This window comes from Protopterus annectens, chromosome 9.part0 (genome assembly GCF_019279795.1).
Source record: "Protopterus annectens isolate FY-2018-M chromosome 9.part0, PAN1.0, whole genome shotgun sequence".
Taxonomy (NCBI): Eukaryota; Metazoa; Chordata; order Ceratodontiformes; family Protopteridae; genus Protopterus; species Protopterus annectens.
The window spans coordinates 1,804,754,360-1,804,775,386 of record NC_056743.1 but is presented as its reverse complement, the minus strand read 5'-3'; the positions used below and the strand labels follow the sequence as shown (position 1 = coordinate 1,804,775,386).

General features: G+C 44.1%; 1 protein-coding gene across 1 annotated transcript in view; it reads right to left on the bottom strand.

Moving 5' to 3' along the window:
• DNMT1 (DNA methyltransferase 1) overlaps positions 1 to 21,027 on the bottom strand; it is an 862,083-nt gene that overhangs the window by 475,609 nt on the left and 365,447 nt on the right. The window lies entirely within an intron of this gene.

Below are 21,027 nucleotides of genomic sequence, written 5' to 3'. Positions count from 1 at the left end.
GTAGTTAACCAGAGCCTCGACCGATCCTGTATGGAAATAGGAAATGTTCTCTGAAATCAGTAATTTTGGCAGAAGTTTTACACCAGATGCCCTTCCTGACGCAACCCTTCCCATTTATCCGGGCTTGGGACTGGCACAAAGAAATGCAATGGCTCTATTCTGCATGCTACAAGGACATTTTCCAGGACAGTCACAGGGAAACTGATTTAGACAACTCCTCTTTCCTGGTGACAGGACAGCACTGATGCTATTCCTTAAGATATAGGAATCTTTGTAAGTTTAGTCTTTTCTACATTGTCTCTAGGGCTGCAATTTTTTCTCCAGCATTTCCAGTGTTTCATCTTTGTTTCAGCAGCTAGTCATGCTGTACAGTTTTACTGGAGTTATTTTTCATGCAAGACAGTCAAGTATGGATAAGGAGGACTGATTAAAGTGATCATCCAAAGTTATTTCAATGGTGTCCAATTATTTTACTCAAAGGATTTGAAGGACTTTTCCTGAAAGCTAGTTTTACATCATAAAGCATATACCACACTACAAGATCATTTTAAAACTGTCGCACAGTCCTGCCAACTACTTCCCGTTTATCAACATCTAGGTTGGTGATGGTTGGCAAGGCTATGCGAACAGAAATGTATGAGCTAGCAGTTGATTACCTACTTGTTCTGGAAAGTACATATGGGATAGTTACCATATAATTAGGCTTTGAGGATGTACCCCTTTATGTAAGAGCATTACATGTACCTTCTAAAAAATTCAGGTACTGTACTTCCTTAGTGCTATTCAAGCATCACTAAGCAACTGTGCAGACAGGACATGCAGTAAAGTGTTCCCCTGGTGTGAGACTGCTCCAGGGATCAGGATTTGATTTTCTGGTAAATCACAAAGGACTGCAGTCAGTAATGTTAGACTAGACTTGTATACTTATTGCTGAAAGTGCATCTTTATGGCAAACCTTAAGTAAGCTCACAGAGGCAGAAGACAGCAAACCTCTCAACTGTTACTGGTTTGCTTCATATGTTTGTCTAGTCCCCAGTATGATTTCTTGATTTTCTAGTAATTAGCTGAAGACTCCAGTTAGTAATGCCAAACATTTTTCATCCTCATTACTGTGCACGTGTACAATCCATTCTGTTAAATTTATGTGAATTAGAGTAATATTTTAAAATGGTCCCAGTTTTTGCCAACCCACCCCAACAATCATTTTGGCTTTGTGAAGAATTTGAGCAAAGTTAAGTAATGTAGTAATTGCAGAGAACAGTTCTTACTGTTTACAAGATGCACAAACGATGCAAGAGTAAAGCTGTTCTATAGCTATAGTGATTTACTAGAAAACCAAAGAGTGGAGCAGAATCAGACATCCTGCAAAATTTTTAGTATGGCCCGAGTAGTAAAGTGTTAAAATTTTAAGCAAAACCCTCAATCTTACGGCCACATCAGGATGTCAGTCAAGTCAGTACAACCCATTCCTTGCTCTCACTTGCACAAACTGCCCACCACTGTGTGCTGTGGACTAGGGCTGGTATGCAATGCATTTGCATAACATTGCAATGATTTATAAAGGAAGCAGGGCAATAACCTGCAGGCAATCTTGCCCCACTATGGGCACAGCATGTTATCTATATACATTTATTACCCCATCTAGACAGATTCACCAGCAATACTAAAACTGTGCATGACCTGGTTCTCAATGGGATGAATTGGGAAACTAGATACAAATGTGCACTGCGACAGTGCAAGCCTCCTCTGTAGTTATACTGCTCAGCATACAAAACAGAGTGTATACTTGAGTGCTGATATGCTAAAGTGCCAGTTTGTCAGACCTCTAAAAGCTTAACTCTGAAAAACAGAAGCAACTTTTTCTTTGTGTCTGCACTTTAGCCATTTAGATGCATCTTCTGCAGTATCTGTCCCATTGTTGCAACTTGGTTACTGCTTTGACCTCCTGTTTTGAGAAATCTGTAGTCCTGAAGTTTTTTCCAGCCACTCATTTCCTATTGGACATTTTAAACTTTATGGCTACTGAGGTACTCAACTCTATTCTAAATTTAGCTTTAGAAGCCTCTCCCCATTTTATCTCATCTACTCATTCTACTGGGCACTGAAAAACTGGGAAGGCCTTCATCTTTGACTTAATGCCAGTGTTACCATCACCTCATTCATTTTGTGCATACCAAAATATTCAGAGTTTTATTCCTTTCTTTCTAGCTTACGTTTGATATCTTTAAAACACCTATGACTAGACCATCAGCCACTAGACAGCTCGGGACTGGTGCTTCTATTTTGCTCCTGTGAGAGAAGGAACAGTGGGACATTTTATTTCAGACTGCTACCATACTTTTTCTTGATCTAGCTGCTGCCAATGTGCTTTGAAACTGTCTATTGTATTCGATTTACTGAACTTGTACATTTAACAGATCGTTATTTTACAGCATTAAAAAGCTTTTAAAACACAAACTGCAAATCTTCTCTAAGCTCTGCATTCAGATATCCTTGCTGTAGGGTGATCTAGCTGTGGAATAAGTTTGTTGTTGCATTCTACTTGAGGGGGTCCTTTTTGCAGTGTTTGTACACAGAGGACCCGATCATCCATCTTATGACTGAAGTTATTTGCCTAGTCTGAGATAGGAAGCACTCCAGAACAGCTGAAAGTGAAGTGTAGTTGGTTAACTGGGCAGGAGGCTCAGGAGTTAAACTGTTTTTTGTCTCGCTATAAAATTAGGTGCATTTGCATGCAGCTCACTGAGCAGTAGTGGCTGTCTGTGCCCAGTACAGATGCAAATGCTTGGACAGTAAAATCTATCTATACAACTAGTTTTTAGGATGCATCCTTAACTTTGTGAGGAATTGCACAGAGTAAAGCTTAGAGCAGCTAGACTGCACAGCTAACACTAATACCATGTTCTCAACACTAACTTTTCCCTAACCATAGGTAGGCATACCTTAGAACTCTTTATAACCCAGTCCTCAAACCATAATAGCCTACCCTAATACAGGTCTGGACAACATGGAATTTCCAAATTTCTCCCTAACCATCTTGATAGATATGCGGATCTCACGATAAAGAAGCAATTGTCTCATGTTTACAACCTTTAATTCTTAAACTGAAAGGGTATATGCAAGAGATGTGCTCAGTTTCCTTGACAGTGAAAATCTTGCTTACAAACAAGCTGGTCAAGAACACATGCACACATTACATCCACAATACAGTGTCCACTACACAGACCATCTTATGCTGTGACATTTAAAAGAAACCATCCCAAACCTCCAAAGCGGCAACACCCATCCTCAGCAATCTCTAAAGCACACATCAAAAGCAACCACTGCCACCACACACATGCACCTAATGAACCCCCCTCCGCCACCACACATGCACCTAATGAACCCCCCCACCACACATACACCTAATGAACCCCTCCCACCACACATACACCTAATGAACCCCCCCACCACACATACACCTAATGAACCCCCCCCACCACACATACACCTAATGAACCCCCCCCCCCAAGAACAAAGCCCAAGGCAAACATCTTACCCAGGACTCTTGTCATAGGATCATACGTTAAGCTACTGGCTCAGAGACCCTTATAAGCCTAGCCAAGAGAAGAGTTAAACTGAGCTACTGAGCCACTGCTACGGGATTCCACTCCTAGCTCTTTTGTAGTTCACTGCTTAAAATCCGCATTTGCACAGCTTTGCGTGGTAGTGCGCATAGCGCAGCGCCGGTTAAACTTTTTCTGGCTCCACCAAGTCTGTTCTTCAAATATTCCCTTAAGGAAGCTCTACTCTTAGTAAAACCAGACTACTCACTGTATTATAAGCCTAGCACTTGCTCTCAATACTTATTTACTAAGTAAGCACTCTCGTACTAAGCACTACATCTACTTACCACCCCTGTGAATACCCACCTCCCTTAAAGGTATACCACCCCCTTATACTGTTCTAGCATGTCGAGTGGTAGATTACTGGCGTAGTCTCCAGTTCAGCTGGTCAATCTGGGCATCTTGAGACAATGCTACAATTGTCTCATGCACACAGACAACCCTCTCCTCCTCCCAACAAACACAATTACATGTGAGAGATGCAACTATATAGCCAAACTGGAGGCTGAACTCTCAACTCAGGGCTGGCATGACCAGACAGGAGGAGATGGCAACCACACACACAACAATCCCAGTCCCACAGACCTACCACAACTGCAAACCAAACACATAAAAACACAAAGACATACTCGGAGGCTCTAATAAAAAAAAACTTACCAAAACAGAGGCTCCCAAAGCAGACATCCAAAAATCCACCACCTCAAAACAAAACACATGCAACACATACTTCAATAAATCAGTGTGTTGCCCAATCGCAGCCCTTAAGGCCAAACACCTTGCCTGATACACTAGTAATAGGTGACTCCATAGTCAGACACACTGATGTCCCACTGACCAGGCTGAACAAGAAGGTGACTGAGCTGTCTATCGGGGGCTAGGATCCGCCACAACACACGCACTCGGGTCACTCCAAAGCAAGTACAAATATGACTCAGTCATTGTCCATGCTGGTGTGAATGACCTGAGACGTACCTCCCCGGACTACATGAAAAGAGACAGAGGAGCCCTCAGATTATGTAGCCCAGGCTGGTATGACCCTGACCCTGAGCAGCATCTTGCCCTCACCAAGAATGATACCACAATACAAAGAGAAGATGATCAGCTTTAACAATTGGATAGAGTACTGGTGTCATTCTAAGGGGATCCAATATGTCTGCCTGGGATGATATGTTGGACAAGCCACGCTGCTTCGCAAGGGATGGCTTACATCTGTCACCACTGGGCTTCCGGATATTGGTTAAGGCTCTTGCCACCCCCATAATGCCTTTAGGCAAGGCTCAAAAAGACAAACCCACCTCCTTAGAAAACGAAAATGGAAAAAAACTAAGGGTAATGCTGCTAAACGCCATAAGTCTAAATCTCAAGATGCAGGCACTTGATGCACTCCTCAGCATGGAGAACATAGACGTCTGTGCAGTAACTGAAACCTGGTTCAAGGCTCCTGAGCACCCCAGCGCTACCAGGCTATACCTCGTATCATGCTTTTCAGCTCCAAAACCCGGGCCGAAGCACAAAGGGAGGGGGAGTGTCCATATTCATAAAGGACACCCACACCTCCAGGTTAGTAGCAACACATGAAGCAACAGAGACCATACAGGTGCAACTAACCATAGGCAAAACTGCTATACAACTGGTAGCATGTTTCAGACCACCCTCCCAATCTCAAGAACCCCACTCAGCCTTCCTGAAGACATTGGAGGATATGAATGCATCACAAAATACCATCATACTGGGAGACTTCAACTACCCAAACATAGATTGGGTACATTATTCTAGCCCTAATACCCTAGCTCAAAGGTTCCTGGAATTCATAAATTCAAATGCACTGGAACAACTAGTCACCACTCCCACTAGGGGAGAAAATATACTAGACCTGATCATCACAAACATGGGGACAAAATGCTCCACACCGGAAGTATACCCCTCACTAGTGAGATCTGACCACAAACTAATTAACCTGGATATACATATCCCACCTCCACCCCCAGCACAAAAGACCACAGTGAAAAACTTCTCAAAAGCAGACTTCACTCTTCTTAAGAAGGAGATGGTATCCTTTAAGCCCACTGTGCCAGTGGATACCACATCCCGCAATGCCGAATCCTTCACAAATGCTTTCTATGGACATATCCAGGAATGCATGGATCATGCAATCCCAAACAAATCCAAGTCCCTCTCCACCAAATTAAGCGGCCTGTCTGGTGGACCTCAGCCATAATCAAATTGTATAACAAAAGAAGGAAGCTACTGCACGTCAGAGTGAAATCCCATGAAGGGAAGAAGTCTCTGATCAACATTAGCAGAAAACTACGTTCTCTCATAAAAACATCCAAGGCAAACAGAGAAAAATAGCCAAGGACACTAAAGACAACCACAAAGCCTTCTTCAGCTATGTTAGAAACCTGGGTCGAAACCCTCAGACATGCTCAGAGTTGGTTCACAACAAAATACACTGAACCCACAGATATTGCTAACATTCCGGCTGACAGGTTCAGTGCAAACTTCTCGCCTCCTTCACCCCCAAAAGAAGAAAATACTTATCCAGCTGAATGTAATCTCCCTGTCATCTCAGATGTCCAAGTGAGAACCGCCCTAAACAAAGCAAAAAACAGCATCAATGGGACCTGACGGTATCCCGGGGTGCGTGTTACGAGAACTCCAAGAGGAGCTAAACCCACACAATGCTATTTAATCTTAGCCTTACTTCGGGTTATGTACCTGTACACTGGCGTACAGCAACAGTGGTCACACTCCACAAGGGGGTGCCTCTACAGACCCTGGAAACTACCACCCCATAAGCTTAACTAGCCTGGTCTGCAAAGCTATGGAAAGAATCATTATGGAACTCAGACATAGGGAACCCTACAGACACTTGACCCCACCCAGTTCGGCTTTGTGAAGGGCAGATCCTGCCTTTTAAACCTGGTTGACTTTCGAAACAGTCACTAGAGCCATTGATGAGGGCAAAGCAGTCCATACAACATACCTGGACTTGGCTAAGGCCTTAGACACAATACCCCACTCAGGCATCATAGATAAGCTAAACAGCTTAAAAGTAAACCCCTATGAACTTCTCTAAAGCAAACTTCACACTACTCAAGACTGGTGTGGTATCCTTCAAGGCCCCTGAGCCAGAGGAAACCACAACCCAAGCTGCGGAAGCCCTTACAAATGCCTTCTGTGAACACCTCCAGGACTGCATGGATCAGGCAATCCCAAATAAAACCAAGACTCTTTCCACAAAGGGCAAACGTCCAGTCTGGTGGACCCCAGCCATTAACAAACTTTACAATAAGAGGAGAAAGCTATTACATGATAGAACAAAATCCATAAAAGGAAGTCACCCTGATCATTATTAGTAAAAAATACGAGCACTCAAAATCAACTAAGGCCAATTTTGAGAGAAAAATTGCCATGGATTCAAAGGACAATCATAAGGCCTTTTTCAGCTATGTTAGGAACCTGGGTGGAAACTCCCAGATATGCTCAGAATTAGTCCAAAATGATACAAAAGTCACTGAACCCACAGACATTGCCAACATACTGGCAGACAGGTTCAGTGCAAACTTCACCCCTCTCCCCTAAAGGAGAGATAACTATCCCAGCCGAGTGTAGCCTGTCGGACATCTCAAATGCTCAGCTGAAAGCTGCTCTCTCTAAAGCTAAAACACAGCATCAATGGGACCGGATGGTGTCCCGGCTGTGTGCTACACGAGCTAAATGAGGAATTAAACCCGCACATAAGGCAGCTGTTTAATCTTAGCCTTACCACAGGATACGTGCCCAAGGAGTGGCGTGCGGCAACTGTGGTCCCACTCCACAAAGGCGGTGCCTCTACGGACCCTGGTAATTACCGCCCCATAAGCTTAACAAGTCTAGTCTGCAAAGCTATGGAGAGGATCATAATGGAGCTCATAAACAAAGATATAGGGGACTTGCAGACATTGGACCCGACCCAGTTTGGCTTTGTCAAGGGAATATCATGCCTTTTGAACTTGGTTGACTTCTTGAAACAGTCACCAAGGCCATTGATGAGGAAAGGCAGTCCATACAGCCTACCTTGACCTTGCAAGGCTTTGACACAATACCCCACTCGGTATTGTAGAAAAACTTACCAGCTTAAATGTAAACCCATATGTCACAAGATGGGTTGCAAACTGGCTTAAGGACAGAACCCACAGGGTTAGAGTTGCTGGAGCTGTGTCAGACTCCAAGCCGGTCACAAGTGGTGTCCCACAGGGCTCGGTCCTTGGCCCCTATTGTTTGGCATCTACTTCTCAGAAGTACAGGCCAACATGGGAGGACTTTGGCTGACAAAGTTTGCAGGCGACTGCAAACTGGGCCATAGTGGAAAGTGCATCGGACACGGATATCCTTCAGAAGGGACTCACGGAAACAGATAGCTGGTGCCAGAGCCATGGCCTGAAGTTAAACGCCAAAAAATGTATAGTCATACCCTTCGGGAAAAACAATGTAACCCCAAGCTACCATATAGGTGGCAATCCACTAAGCACAGAAGAGGTTATCAGGGACCTGGGGACCCAGGTTCACAGTGGGCTTTCTTTGACACTCACATTGCTAAAGTGGTTAGAAAGACCTTCTACATTGCCCACCTGATCAAGAAGGGATTCACATCCAGATCTAGTGAGGTCATTGTTCCCCTGTACTCTTCACTTATCAGACCAATGATCGAGTACAATGCCCCATTCGGGATGTATCTCACCCGACATCTGCAACAATTGGAGAGACCCCAAAAGTTCCTCACCAAAAGGATAAAGGGACTCCAAAATCTGTCATATGCTGCCAGATTGAAGAAACTCCAGCTCTATTCAGTCGCATACCGTCTGCTCAGAGGTGACATGTGCCTGACATACAAGGCCATGTCCAACCCGGAATTAATGGACATGCTCCACCTCAAAAAATCCAAATCCACCAAAACCACTAGAGCAAGCTACTTAAACCTTAGTACAGATATAAATAGGACGTGCTGGAGGGATAGATTTATCACTCAGAGACTCCCTATGCTGTGGAATAAAATCCCGGTCCATGTGAGGCAGAGCACCTCGCTGACTCTGTTCAAGAGAAATCTAGACCTGTGGATGGGAGATCGTAGGTTTACCCCAGGAATCATCTCTGTGTCACTGCTGGACAGAGGCACAACAAACTAATGGGCACAGTATTTTTTCATATAAGGGGTGGCGTAAGCCACAATAATTTGGGCTAGGCTTATAAATGCCTTAGGGCAGATAGGTTCATAGGTTTATACTAGGCTATGTCACTAGATGGGTTGCAAACTGGCTACAGGACAGAACCCATAAAGTTAAAATCGCTGGAGCAATGTCAGACTCAAAGCCAGTCACAAGTGGTGTCCCACAGGGATCTGTCCTGGGACCCCTCTTGTTCGGCATTTATTTCTCAGATGTTAAAGCAAACATGGGAGGGGCTGTGGCTGACAAAGTTCGCAGAGGACTGCAAACTAGGCGCCAGTCGATACACCAGCTGACACACATCCTACAAAAAGGCCTCACTGAAACGGACAACTGGTGCCGTAGTCACGGCCTTAAACTAAATGCCAAAAAATGTATAGTCATCCCTTTTGGAAAAAACAAAGTACCCACAAATTATCACAGACAGCAACCCACTGAGTACGGAAAAAGTAATCAGAGACCTAGGGACCCAAGTAGACAGCGACCTCTTATTTGACACCCACGTTGCCAAAGTGGTTAGAAAAACATTCTACCTTGCACACCTCATCTTGAAGGGATTCACATCCAGATCCAAGGATGTCATTGTACCCTTCTATTCCTCCCTCATCAGACCCATGATCGAGTACAATGCCCCATTTGGTATGTACCTCACCCGGCACTTGCAACAGCTGGAGACACCACAGAAGTACCTCACCAAAAGGATCAAGGGTCTCAACATAAGTCTTATTCCGCTAGACTAAAGAAACTTCAGCTCTATTCAGTGGCATACCGCCTGCTCAGGGGTGATCTCTGCCTGATGTACAAGGCCATGTCCAATCAGGATTTGATGGACATGCTCCACCTCAAAAAATCCAAATCCATCAGGACCACGAGAGCTAAAGACTTAAACCTCGGCACAAGTATGAACAGGACATGCTGGAGGGATAGATTCATAACCCAAAGGCTTCCCATGCTTTGGAACAGGATCCCAGTTCGTATTAGGCAGAGCCCCTCACTAACTCTCTTCAAGAGAAATCTTGATGAGTGGATGGGAGATCGAAAATTTATCCCAGGGGTCACATCTGGGTCACTGCTAGACGGGGGCACAGTAAACCAATTCTATTATATAAGGGGACCTTCATTGTGTCACTACTAGACAAAGGCACAGTATTCTAGATTTATTCTGTACATTTTTGTACCATTTCATGGGGTGGCAAAAGCCACATCACTATGGCTAGGCTTACAAATGCCCCAGGGCAGATAGTTTCAGGCTATGTACAGCATGCAGATTCCCCACTCACCAGACTGGATAAGACAATGGTTACTTACTTAATCTGGAGCCAGGATTTGTCGGATTACACACTCATTCAAGTCAATGCACTACAGGTACAAGTACGAGTCTATCATAGTTCATATTGGTGTAAATGGCCAGAGACATACCTCACTGAAGAGAGTGATTTCTCTGAATGTGTCAGACAGACTTGTGCCTTGCATTGAGTAGCATTCTACATTCACCTAGATAGATACCACACAATGAGCAAATGACTTAAGTTTCTGGTGTCATTCCAGGGGGAGGGGGGATTCAAGATTTTTGTCAGCATAGGAGGACATGGTTAACAGACCATGCTGCTCTTCCAAGGATTGTTTACACCTGGGCTTCCAGGTATCTAAAAGTTCATCCCCCCCCTCCCCCAGCATTTTTAGGCAACTACCAACTTAGCAAATAAAACCCAAAGGAACCTAAAGGTGTTAAAGGCACAAACTATTTTTATGGTGGCAGCATTCTTTACCTTAAACTGGATTTTACAAGTCCCAGTAAAACATTCAGCTTGCAAGATTTTGTAAACTATCTTAGCAACCACTGGTTACACAATCAGCAGAATTTTGTTTTATCCAGCTGAAAACTTTCATAGGAGGCTAAGCATTTCTGTCTGTGATGCTTGGTTGTCAAGTTATTTAGAAAAGAACGAAATTTAAGACCATACAAATTATGCAGGTAGAAACATTGATTAGACAGAAGTTAAATATCAATGCAGTTACCATTTTATAAACATTAAATATGAAATTAATAGTCTGTAGCATGGTTTAGGAATTAATGCAAAGGACAACATTAGACTCCCAAAGGTGTCACTTTGCTGTAATCATTTTTTTGATATGCAATATTTATGCCTGCAGCAGTTGGAAGGATGCCTTGTAAAGTGAAGGAAGATGACTCCTGCACTGTCAGCATTCTAAGTTTCTTCCCACTCAGGAATTTGCTTAGCCTGGAAAAATGTACGAGAATCTTCAGGCCATAATTCTTTGGTACAAAACAGCTGTTAAGACCCCCTTTGCTTTCTTGTTCTTTCCAAATGGTTACCATTACACCAACTGGCAGTATGAGGTCCATCTGGTCTCAGGTAGAGAAGAATTTCAATCGAATTATGTAAGCTCTGAGGGATTGTGGATCTTGCCCATTTGGAGACATTAACTGGACCCAGGCTTCCCTGAATGAGGACATCTGCCACAACTGTGGTGTCATCATGGCTTCACTCTGCAGAAGGTCTCTGTACTTGAAACAGTCTCTGTATTTGAAACTTCTGGGGCAGTGCCATTTTCTTTTCAAATGGGTCACCAGACATGCTGCCTATAATTTCTCCTGCTCTAGGTAGGCCTTTAAATCCTGTCATATGCAACATTTTTTTCCTAACAGTAGCACAATAGTTGCAGGAAAAGATGTGATCCTCTTTCAAGAAAAGCAAGCACAAAGAATGAAGTCCTTGAACAAAATGCGCATCTTGCGAGCATACTTGTTGGTGCATTTATCCAGAGAAATATACCCCACAGACAGCCAAATACAATCTGCCCTGAGCTAGGCATACTTAGTTACGAGTAATTCAGTACAGAACCACCAAATACAAAAGTTACCCAGCATTAGCCAAGGAGCAGCTGCAATCATGGGGATGTTCAGAGAAGGTTCTGGAGGTCAGTCTGGCCTTATGGCATATCTCTGAAGTAAGGGATACTACTGTAGGAGTGATCTCATGCAAACATCATGGGTTCTCCATTTTTGGAGTTATAGGACTAAGTAAAGTCAATGTTGTCTGGCCAGAATGGGACCATTAGGATATGCACCCTCTCCTCCTCAGATATGACTCTGACATTTGTCTAGTTTATAAGGCATCCTCTGACCCAATACTTTTAGATCGACTGCACATCTGCAAGTCTAATGGCATCAGAAATGCCCAATCCAGGAATCTAAACCTCTTTTGCAACTTAAACATAATGGTTTGCAGAGACAGGTACATAAAGTTACCACTACTTTGGAACAAACTCCCCACCCATGTAACGTTCATTCTGGTTCCCATGCAAGCGTAACCTGATCTATGCAAGTCAAATTACCCCAGGACTGCCCCATGTATTACTTACGGACAGAGGCAGCACCTAAACATGACCCCTTACAAATTATTCTGGAAGTAATTATCTCAACCAGAGTTAATCACTAGCCCATGGGTAGTACATATTTAAAGACTTGGAAAGTGGGCAAGGATCATTTGAACTAATGGATTAACAGTCTAGGTTTAACATGGCACACAAGGGCAGTTAGCATAGTATTAACCTATGAACCTATGTATGACATGATGTTGTCTCCATACCTGGATCAATATGACTGGAACTACCAAGCTTTCATATTGGGCCAGGATCTCCCTAGTGGCCAGGATGCATACACACATTTATCCCCACAAACTGCTGCTTTGCTGATACCCGCAAAAGTACCTTTACTCTGAGCAAGCCTCTCTGCACATTACTCACTTGCCTTTCACCAAATCTCGGACAAAAGGTACCATTAAAAGTGCATCTGAAGCTCTGACCTGCTCAGGGATATCATTTGTTACAATGCATGAGCTTTCATTCCAAAGAATGCCTCAGCCTTTTGCACCTATCTGGAGTCCAAAAACTTAAGTCTTATTTTTGCCTTGTGTGTGTTCACTCATTTTAGTGACTCCCTCTTGTATTGCTCTACACTTACGGTTTACTAAATTACACACCAACACCCCCCCCCCCCCAAGGCAATTATACTGTACATTAAAAGGACACAAACTTCACCCATTTCTCACACCCTCTGCCAGACCGACCATCAGTTGTCACCACCTGTATTTTATTTCAACTTCTCTTTTCAGGGTTGACATAGGAACAAAATCTAGTTAAATTACTTGTTCAGAGTAGGCTAATGGAAGCTCTGGGTATAACACCCAGGACTACTGCTAAATCCAAGTCTTGCAGTTACCAGGCACAGGAGTGGCAGTAAGAAGTGGGCTACTGGTGGTTAGACTGCATTCCCCAGAATCATGGCAAATCACTGAAGATTGCCTTTGTTTTGCCAGAACTACACAGAACTTTGTTTGCATGGGAGCTCCCCAAACTTCTATACAAACCTTAAGTTCACACAATGAAGAAAAGAAACTCCACTGACTGCAATGTTAGTTTCAGTGAACACAATTTTACATTTAACTAAATTCACTAATTTGACATGTTCCCGCATGCGCCCCCCCCCCAGTGAGCTTTTGCCCCTCTAACCCTCACTCTAACTACCCTACAGAATCTTGCCCATCCATCCTTCAGGTACTGCAGGGTTCTGCTCTTTCTGAAATGACAGGCAAACAGTAATTCAAGTTTACAAGTGAAATCTGCTACAAGACACCAACTTAATTCTAGGCTACAACCTGCCAGAGGCTATGCTATCAGAAGTCTGTTATATACAGTGATGGGATCCAGCACACAGGCAACTCAGACCATCAATAGAATATCAACACTTATGAAAGTGTAAAAAAACTGAAAATGGCCAAAGCTTCACCAAACCAATAAAACTGTAGACCGAAATGACCGGACTCAACGTGAGTAAGGCACAATTTAACAAAACACCATAATTAAGCACTTTCATCTCTCATGGGGACTTTCAGATAAAATACTCCCCATATACCATCTTTTCTAGAAGATGGATGAAATTAACCAATGGTACAATGCTATTAAATAATTCACTGTTTTTAAAGGTTCACAGCACACCAATTGCAACTCACCCATACACTTAAAAAAACGGTTTTCCAGACTTCTGAATGTCTCCTAGGAGCAGGATCACACTAAGCTTCCCATCCACTGTCCACCTGTTACGGAGACATTCCTACAAGAGTTCATACCGACTCAAGACTTACCCAACAGATCCGAGGTTCTGGTCATTACTTTTGCAATACACAAACTGGGACATGCATTAGACCCAAGACTCTCTCTTTGGTAGGAAAAGAGAAGTACAGTTTTGTACCTACCATAAATGTAGATGTTCGAAGATCCACATTGCTGCAGTCCTAACACTTGGGTAGTCCGCTGTCCCTCGGTCGGCCCGAATATCAGAGTATAAGGCTGACGTCGGTCAAGGCGCATTTGACTGACATCAGAACGTCAGGGTACAAATGCGCATGACCGACGTCCTATCCTCAGTCTTTTCTTGCCCCAGATGTCAGAAGACCCTAAAAAGAAAGGTCAAAACCCATAGACAACAACTAAACCACCAACCAGTCTAACACCAAAAATATGTACAATATATACAATATATACAATTATACAATTATACCTCAGATGGAAAACCCAACCCACACAACCACCTCAAACTACAGAGGGGAAGGAGGGAGGGTAAATTGGACTGCATCAATGTGGATCTTCGAACATCTACATTTATGGTAGGTACAAAACTGTACTATGTTCTTCATCTCACATTGCTGCAGTCCTAACACTTGGGTAGAATCCCAAAGCAGAGGTAAGGGAGGATGGATAAACTATAATGAAGCAGGAGCTGCCAAAATGCCCTGCAACACAGCAGTGGCAAAACCAGCCCTGGATTTAGAGTACAGTGGAAGGTGGTAATGCCTAGAGAAGGTATGCACTGAACTCCAAGTGGCTGCCTCCAAAATATCCTTAGTAGCCACCCCTCAAAAAGCTGTCAAGTGGCAGTAGCCCTAGTGGAATGAGGCCTAATCCCAGCTGGAATCTCTTTGCCATGATGGGAATAACAGAAAGCAATGCAAAATCCAATCCACTTAGAAATAGTTTGTTTTGACACGGGCTTGCCCTGAGAGCACAAAGCAAAAGAAACTAATAACTGCTGAGATTGTCTGAACCCTTTAGTTCTGTCCAAATAATATCGCAACTGCCTGTGTACATCTAAAGTGTGCAAAATCTTTTCCCCTTTAGTTTGGGGATTTGCATAAAAAGTAGGCAAATGAATAGTTTGGTTTAAAGCCACACTAGAAACCACTTTAGGCATAAAGGAAGGATTAGTACGTAAAGATACCCTATCCTTATGGAAAAGGAAGAAAGGCTCAACTGCCATAAGGGCCTGCAATTCAGAAACCCTTCTTGCAGAGGTAATGGCCAACAAAAAAGCAGTCTTCCATGACAAATATTTCAACTCAGCAGTAGCTGCAGGCTCAAAAGGTTGTAGAGTGAGTTTCTCCAACACAAAATTGAGATCCCAAGCAGGAGTAGGAGCCCTTCGTGGGGGTCTTATATTCTTTGCCCCTCTAAGAAATTGCTTGAACAAAGGATGAGAAAACAATGGTGGGTCACAGTCATAGTGAGCTGAAATTGCTGCAGCATGAATCTTAATAGAAGAGAAGGACAAACCTTTGTCCAATAACTCAGTAAGATATTGAAGAGCCACACTTAAATCAGGCTCAGAAACATCCAAATCCTTAGCTGCACTCAAATAAAAATCTCTTCCATTTATCTGCGTACACTTTCCTTGTACTAGGCCTTCTAGCTTCCAAAATCACATTCAAAACTTGTTGTGGAAGTTGAGACCCTCTATGGTTTAAAACAGAATATGCCATGCTGTTAGGTGAAGATGACATTGAGCAAATGACTGTCCTCCTGGGACAACAGATGTGGAATCAAAGGCAAAGGCCATGGAGGCTTCTGTACTAGACTTCTCAGTAATGGGTACCAGTGCTGTCGAGGCCAATCTGGAGCTATCAAAATCATCCTTGGCTTGTCCTGTCTGACCTTTAGAAGTACCTTTGGGAGGAGAGGCAGAGGTGGAAAGGCATACACATGAAGATTTTTCCAACTGAAAGAAAGAGCATCCACTTTCCAAGCTGTGGGATGAAACCGCTTTGTGCAAAACTTTGGCAGCTGGTGGTTTAGTGGAGAAGCGAACAGATCTATGTCTGGAGTTCCCCAGGACACTGTCAATTTCTGAAATACATGAAGATCCAGTTTCCACTCGTGGGGATCCATGATTTGTCTGCTTAACACATCTGCTAAGGAGTTCTGTGCTCCCGGCAGAAACCTTGCCTGAAGACTTAGTTGTAAACTGAGAGCAGTCTCCCACAAAATCATTGCTTGCCTGCATAGAGGATAAGAATGTGTTCCCCCTTGCTTGTTGATGTACCACATGACAGTTGTGTTGTCTGTTAGAATCAACACCTGCCCTGGAAGAAGTAAATCCTTGAAAGCTATTAATGCAAACTGGACTGCTAACATCTCCTTCAAGTTGATATGTAGATGCTGTAGTCTGACAGGCCACTTGTCTTGTATCCACTTTCCGTTTAGATGAGCTCCCCAAGCTTTGTCTGAGGCATCTGTCGTTAGAATTTGACTCGCCTCTGGCCGGGTCACAGAGAGTCCCTTGTTTAGGTGACATTCCTGAGCCCACCACAAAAATTCCTTTTGAATGCAAGGTATTATTTGAATGACAGTGTCCAGATGCTGGCAGTGCTGTGTCCATACATTTTTGAGATACCATTGCAACTTCCTCATATGCAGTTTGGCATTGGGAAGCACCAGAATACAAGATGCCATGAACCCTAAGGCTTGAAGGACTGTCCTTGCAGTCAGTCCGGACTGAAGAGATAGATGATGGAAGTAAAGGGAAAGATTCTTTTGTTTGTCCGGGGTTAGAAAGGCCATCTGGGATGCTGTATTCAGTTCTACACCCAGAAAGCACATGTCTTGAGAGGGTACTAGACTGGACTTTATTTCGTTCACAGAATACCCCAGGCATCTTAGCACTGCTATCACATATTCCAAATGACGAAGAAGCTCGTCCCTTCCTTGAGCCAGAATCAGGCAATCGTCCAAATAAGGATAGATTTGTATTCCTTTTAGCCTGAAGAAAGCTATCACTGGAGCCAGAACTTTCGTAAATACTCTGGGCGCAGTAGATAAGCCAAAGGGCAATGCAGAGAACTGATGGTGAGAAGTCCCAGTCCGAAAACGCAGATATTTCCTGCAACTTAGCCTGATAGGAACATGAAGGTAAGCCTCCTTGAGATCCAAAGTTACCATCCAGTGATCCTTGCCCAGTAGAGGTAAAAGCTGTTGTAACATCAACATTTTGAACTTGGGAATGTCCAGATAAGTGTTGAGGATAGATAAATCCAAAATTGGTCTCCACGTGTTCCCCTTTTTGGCACAAGGAACAGGCGAGAATAAAATCCTAGGCCCCTTTCTGGCATAGGAACCGGCTGTATGGCCCCTATTTGGAGTAACAGAGAAATTTGCTTGTGAGCCTCTATTCTTTGTTGAGGAGGAATGTCTGGCATGCCTTTGAAAGGAGGCAAGGTATGGAAATAAAACCTGTAACCGTGATGTATGATATCCAGTACCCATCTGTCTTGGGTAATCAAACTCCAATTTTCTTTGAAAAGTGCCAACCTTCCTCCCAAAGGTGCTGCCAGGCGAGAAGGTTCTGGCAGCTGAAAAGGTAGGTCATTGGGTCTGTTTACGAAAGGACTGACCCCTGCCCTCACCAAGACTGTGCAGGAGAACTCCTGTTCTAGGCCTGAAAGAGCCCTGACCTCTGCCCCTGCCACGTCTAGATCTACCCCTAGACTGGGAATCATAAGAAGGATACGTCCACCCTTTAGTAGGCCAATTTCTACTAAACTTTGGAGGCTGAACCTGCAAAAATCTTTAACAGTCTGCATAGACTTAGCCTTGTCTTCCATTTTCTTTAAAACTGCCTCAACAGGAGAACCAAACAAGACATCAGATTGCAAAGGGGCATCCAAAATCCTAGTTTTAACATGGTCAGATAAATTTTGATCCCTCAGCCAGGCATGCCTGCGAAGAACTGACCCAGTGGCAGCCACCCTAGACGAGGCCTGAACAGCATCAAAACCACATTGCAAAGAATGCTTACCCACCTGTTCAGAAACATGCACTAAATCTTGTAACTCTTTACAATCAATACCTTCCGCCAGAGCATCAACCTTAGATTTCAACTGTGAAAGGAGATAATTTTGATATTTCAACATGTGAAACTGGCAATTCAAAGCTCTCATGGCTAGAGTGGAAGTATAAACTTTCTTTCCCCACCTATCCAAGGCCCTGGCCTCTATCTGCCGGAACTGGATTCTTGACAACAGAAGCCTTAACACCCTTAGGCCCCTGGTTAACAGTTTCTGGGTCTGCCCTAGGACTCTTAAAAAGATACTTATGAGCTTCAGGCACCCTGTAATACCTATCTGGTTTAACAGGAGCAGGAGGCAAAGAATCAGGATTAAGAGAAGCCTCTGCAAACACATCTTCCACCACATTCAGAACAGGAGGTATAGCTAAAGGCCTATGCTGGGGTAAAAACAAAAATTCCCTAAGCCTTTTCCTGGAATCAGAGAAATCCTGACCTTCCCATTTAAAATGCTCTCTCATGGAGTGAAGGGTCTCTGAAAAAGAAAAATCCTCAGGAGGAGAAGCAGAGGGAGTAGAATCATCCACATCAGAATCAGAATAATGAGAATACTCCTGCAAGTCTTCAGCCGAAGACTCAGACACATCCGAAGCCTGCTCATAATCCCCCAACACAGGTTCCATCCTAGGCCTCTTATCAGGAGGGGGCATAGAGCCTCTAATCAAAGTAATTAAATCTTCTGCCATTTTAAGCATGTGCTTCTTGGGCACTGAACCTGAAGAACTAGGAGTGACACCCACAGGAGCAAAACTAGACCTGCCTCTAGGAGAAGCCTTGGAAGCAGAAAGAGAGGGCCTAGACACCTTAGGAAGGGAGGGGAGTACAGTTACCTGAGAAGCCCCTACAGCCTGACCTCGCGCGTGGGAGGCCACTTACTGTAAAGACACGGTTTCTCGCTGGGACTCCATAGAGGCCTCCGTCGGAACCACCGGTTCCACTGACTCCTCTAAAGAACCGGCGTCCGGTTCGGACGACTCCTCTAACCTAGGTTTAACTGCCTTGTCCTTGCACTTCTTTGAGGAAGCGGCCGGAGCATCCGGCGGCATATTGTAATTGCACCGCTTCCCAAAGACCAACCTGGCACAATCCAACCTACGCTTTATAGTGCGTTTATTGAACCTAGCACAAAAGCGACACCCAACAACGTCGTGCTCAGGTCCCAAACAAGGTATACACAAATTATGGTAATCCCTATGCGGTATCTGTTTCCCACAAGAAATACAGTTATTCACTTTTTCTGACATCCGGTAAACCACTGATGCAAGAAAAAACCAAAAGATTCCCCAACGGGGTACTTAACCAACTCTGACTTCGGTCTGAAACTCCGAATTCGAAAAATTTCAGAACGCCGAACGGCACTTGCAACACTGCTTCTGCATCGGACCATGCGGCAAAAAAGACTGAGGATATGATGTCGGTCATGCGCATTTGTACCCTGACGTTCTGATGTCAGTCAAATGCGCCTTGACCGACGTCAGCCTTATACTCTGATATTCGGGCCGACCGAGGGACAGCGGACTACCCAAGTGTTAGGACTGCAGCAATGTGAGATGAAGAACATCCATGGTCTGATCACTTTGACACTTGTGGTCTGGACCTACAGTATTTTATCCCCCCAAAATGGAGGAAATGTACCATCATTCCTGCTACAATCCTTAGCTTATTCCCTCAACACTACATTTCCTTTTGAGGATATGAGCAATCTATGCCACAGCAAACGATTACAGCGTTGGTCAGACTTGAGAGGCTAGCTCCAACTCATTTAAGCCCTAAAACAGTAAGGAGCTACATTAGGACCTTGAGCTCTGCTGAGTTGCAATGTGCAGAGGATGAAACGATGTTGGAGGCAATGCTCATCTTTGGAGTGAAAGTTCATCTTAATTATGCCTTTTATTAGATCTCAAATGGTCAGCTCATCTGTCCAGAGACCTCAGCAAAGGTAAGTGACCATGCACAGGTGTTGGCCAGGTTTGTGCAGCCCAGCTTGTATCACCATTAGATGAGCAATGTGAGAGCTGAGCAATGTGAGAGCTGGCTAATCAGCCTCTCGTGAGAAAGGTCATTTGATCAGCTCTTCCTCCTCAGGACATTATGGTAATTTCGCTAGTCACTGGTAGGCTGTGATCTTCCTTTTGGGTGGCATTTGATATTCCTGGCTACAGATTTCCACAGTAATTTTAGGTAGGTACTGTGCAATGTGGGAACCATGTCCCTTATAGACTGGTTCAGGCCAGCCTGGCGGGTTAGGCCCAAGACACTGGAGTTCTCACCAAGATCTTTCCAAATGAAAATAGGAGGCTCTTTTTACTTCCATAGGTAGGTACTAGGCTATTGGCCCTAGGGCCCATACAAGCCTAGCCAAAAAATGTACCCTGGCTTTCGCCACCCAAGAAAATTATTTTCCTATGCCCCTGTCGAGCAGAGCCACAGAAGTGATCCCCGGGGTGAATTTCCCATCCAATCAAGATTTTTCTTGAGGAGTGCTAATGAGGAGCTCTGTTTGACAGATAGGTAGTCTGTTCCAGAGTATGGGAAGTCTCTGGGACAGGAATCTATCCCTCCAGCATGTTCAGTTTATTGTGGTGACGAGGTTAAGGTCCCTAGAGCATGTAGCTCGGAGGGATTGGGATTTCTTTAAGTGGAGCATGTCCAACAGCTCTGGGTTTGACATAGCTTTGTATGTTAGGCAGAGATCGCCCCCGAGTAGGCGATATGCGATGGAGTAAAGCTATAGTTTTTTGAGACTGTGTGCATAGGGCATCTGTTTGAGGCCAGTAATCCTCTTGTGAGGTATTTCTGTGGTCTTTCCAGTTGTTGTAGCGGTCTTGTAAGGTACATACCAAAAGGGGTGTTGTACTCTATAACGGGTCTAATGAGTGATGAGTAAAGGGGAACAATGACCTCTTTCTGGATGAGAATCCTTTTGTGATGAGATGAGCCACGTAGAAGGATTTCCTGACCACTGTGGCGATGTGATCAAAGGAGATACTACTGTCCACCTGTCCCAAGGTCATCA